The sequence below is a fragment of the Cebus imitator genome, unplaced genomic scaffold (assembly GCF_001604975.1).
Source record: "Cebus imitator isolate Cc_AM_T3 unplaced genomic scaffold, Cebus_imitator-1.0 Scaffold51, whole genome shotgun sequence".
NCBI classification, from domain to species: Eukaryota; Metazoa; Chordata; class Mammalia; order Primates; family Cebidae; genus Cebus; species Cebus imitator.
This window is the reverse complement of record NW_016107366.1, coordinates 10,035,879-10,039,368: the sequence shown is the minus strand read 5'-3', so window position 1 is coordinate 10,039,368 and position 3,490 is coordinate 10,035,879. Positions and strand designations below refer to the sequence as shown.

Sequence of the window (3,490 nt, the reverse complement as noted above, 5' to 3'; positions counted from 1 at the left end):
ATGGCAGATTACAGTGAGGAGCAGTGCAAAGAGCTGGAGACTCGGGAGTCCATCTACCCTGACTCCTTCACAGGCAGATGTCTCTCAGCTACCCCTGTGCATGTTCTCTCTCACCAGTAGTACGTCTGTGCTGTGAGGATGTTAAGGGAATGAGTGAAGAGGGATTCGAGAGTATCCTTAACTAGCTTGATTGCACATTGATCCAACCCTCTGAACAACTAGTCTTCCAAAACATAAATGGACTCTTCTGATACCACATTCTCCTTCAGTAGTGCTTCACTTGACAAGGTCCTGCTAAGTATTATCAGAAAATTCACCCAGCTTCGCCATTACTGTGACATCTAAGCTGGAGAAAATGATGAAACTGTCCAGACTACCCTCAAGTTTACATACAGTGAAAAATATCCAGATGAAGCTCCTCATTATGAAATATTCTCCCAGGAAAATCTAGAAGATAATAATGTCTCAGACATTTTAAAATTACTAGTATTACAGGCTGAAGGAAATCTTGGTGTGGTGATGATCCTTACTCTAGTGAGAGCTGTGCAAGAAAAATTAAATGAAATAGTAGATCAGATAAAAACCAGAAAAGAAGAAGAAAAGAAACAGAAAAGAAGCAGAAGAAGCTGGAAACCAATTATTTCATGGCACTCCAGTTACAAATGCGAATTTCTTAAATTGGAAGGCCAAGTTTGATGGAGAACTCTTGGAAATTAAAAAGAAAAGGATGAAAGAAGGAGAAGCAGGAAAAAATAAATTAAGTGGGAAACAGCTATTTGAAACAGATCATAATCTTGACACATCTGATATCCAGTTCTTGGAGGATGCTGGAAACAATGTGGAGGTAGATGAGTCTTTGTTCCAAGAAATGGATGACTTGGAGCTGGAGGATGATGAAGATGACTACAATCCTGCTGACCCGGAGAGTGACTCAGTGGACTAATGGACTGTCCCCATCTGCAGAGAGGCTTGACTGCCACAGCATCTGTGGCTGTGCTCAGAGGGTTTTGATTTTCCTTTCTTTTTTTCTAGAAAAAAATTACTTTCAGGAGAATATTCTTCTGATAGCTTTCATCATCGAACTTAATAAACTTACTTTAAAATTAAAAAAAAAGAGCCAGGTGCGGCAGCTCACACCTGTACTCCCAGCACTTTGGGAGGCTGAGGTGGTAAGATCAGTGGAGAGCAACCTGGCAACATGGCAAAACTGAGTCTCTACTAAATATGCAAAAATTAGCTGGGCATGGTGGCACATACCTGTAATCCCGGCCAATTGGGAGGCTGAGGCATGAGAATCACTTGAACTTGGAAGGTGGAGGTGGCAGTGAGTGGAGATTGCACCACTGCACTCCAGCCTGGACAACAGAGCGAGACTCTGTCTCCAAAAAAAAAAAGAAGAAGAAGAAAGAAAGAAAATTAAATTAGTAATAAATAAAAAGAACAAAATCTAAATAAATATTTTTAAAAGGGGGCTGGTTCCTGGTTTAATGCTCTGCCATTGCCCTCTTACTATTTTTTTTTTTTTTGAGATGGAGTCTTGTTCTGTTGGAATCTTGCTCTGTCGCCCAGGCTGGAATGCAGCGGCATGATCTTGGCTCACTGCAACCTCTGCCTCCCAGGTTTAAGCGATTGTCCTGCCTCACCTTTCCAAGTAGTTGAGATTACAGGTGCATGTCACCATACCTGCCTAATTTTTTGTATTTTTTAGTGGAGATGGGATTTCACCATGTTAGTCAGGACAGTCTCAATCTCCTGACCTCATGATCCACCCAACTCTGCCTCCCAAAGTGCTGGGATTACAGACGTGAGCCACCGTGCCTGGCACCCTCTTACAATTCTCAATAGTTTTGGAACAACGAACTCTGCATTTTCATTTTGCACTGGGCACCCCCCAAATTATGTAGCCAGTCCAGGTAACTGGAAATATGAGTGGATAAAGAAGCAAAGGCCAGATTACATAGGAATTTGTAGGCCACCTTAAGGAGTTTGGATTTTTTCTTATAATGTGAAGGGACACCTTTGAAGTGTCTTAAGCAGGGAGGAATTAAGACATAATCTCTCCCCTGCTGATAGATGCTGATAGCTGGGGATAGGGTAGAGGTGGTAGAGATGGAGGAGCTGGTTTAGGAGCTATTTTAGAGCTTGTCAGAAACGTAATTGCAGTTCACTCTAAAGGTAACTTAATAATTTTAGGTGGTAAAATGTCAGACAAACACCACTATACTATCTATCAAAGAAAAGCAGTTTACATGTCTTTTGTAAAGCTGGATACCCAGAGAAAGACAGCAGCAGTTACATCTTTCCTCTCAGTGTGACTCTCCTTGCCACCCAGTTCCCAAAGGCCAGCTTGGGGCTGAGGACTTTTGATCATCATGGCAGTGGGGAAAGCATCAGAAGTGAGGAACACCAAGTTTCTCTGGGCTCAGCCTTTTGTATCTTCTAACCTGGGAAATCGTGTCATTGATGCCTTCACCTTAGCTACAACTCTACCTAGAACTTACCCTGGTATTCATTCCACATCTCCTGCGTCAAGGCTCCAAGTTTCAGGTCCCAAATTTTATGACTATGGCACATATATCCTGCCCTAGTAACATTGCAGACTGCTAAAGTAAAAGGGCTTTTTAGGGTGAGCTGCATAGGACATGCCCCTGGCAACTAGGCATAGGGAATATCTGGGGACTTAATGATTTCTACATCTGATGTGATCTGCTGTGGGACTTACTATCTCCACCTAGACCAGCACAACCTTTAGTATTAGATCCTCTGAACTTTAATATATCTTTCAAGGTTTAGTTGAAACCAACCTGGCTAGTTTAAGCAGAAAGCAACCTGGCTAGTTTAAACAGAAAAGAATTCATATTAGGAATTAGGTAATACAAATTATCAGGGAGGCTGAGAATGACTTCAGGAATGACTCCAAACTGTCCCACCACGGTAGCTACCCATTTTTGCCACAATCAGGAAGGTAAGAAATCAGGACATCATCACTGTACCTATTAAGCTCAACAACACACTGCTGTGGCTGTGATTCAGGAATTGGCAGTCACCATTGCTGTCCCTGAAACAGCCTCTCAACCCCCACAAGGCTAGTGACTAGACCCTGCAACCCTGCTGTAGAGACTCCTCGTACCTCTGCTGCCATACTTCAGCAGCAAGCAGCAGGTGGGTGGCCTCCACCTCATTTCACCTTCCAAATCTTGGCCGTGACTTTTTAACTCTCCAGATTCTGCAGCACAGGAAGGGACACTAGAAGGAGATGGGAATGGATACTGAGTGCCAATTGACAATCCCCAGCATACCCAGCAGCATGAATGGCACAGCAACGTGTCACTGAATCTAAAACTTAGAACCTCCAGAATACAAAGTAGAGAATTGAAAATTGCTGGCTGGGCACAGTGGCTCATGCCTGTAATCCCAGCACTTTGTGAGGCCGAGGCAGGTGGATCACCTGAGGTCAGGAGTTTGAGAGCAGCCTGGCCAACATCGCGAA

General features: G+C 43.4%; 1 pseudogene across 1 annotated transcript; it reads left to right on the top strand.

The window, feature by feature from the left end:
• LOC108303797 lies at positions 1-1,110 on the top strand (annotated as a pseudogene). The gene is made up of 2 exons (XR_005200114.1): positions 1-119; positions 322-1,110. The product of XR_005200114.1 is annotated as an RWD domain-containing protein 1-like (transcript).
• Positions 1,111-3,490: the final 2,380 nt, after the last annotated feature.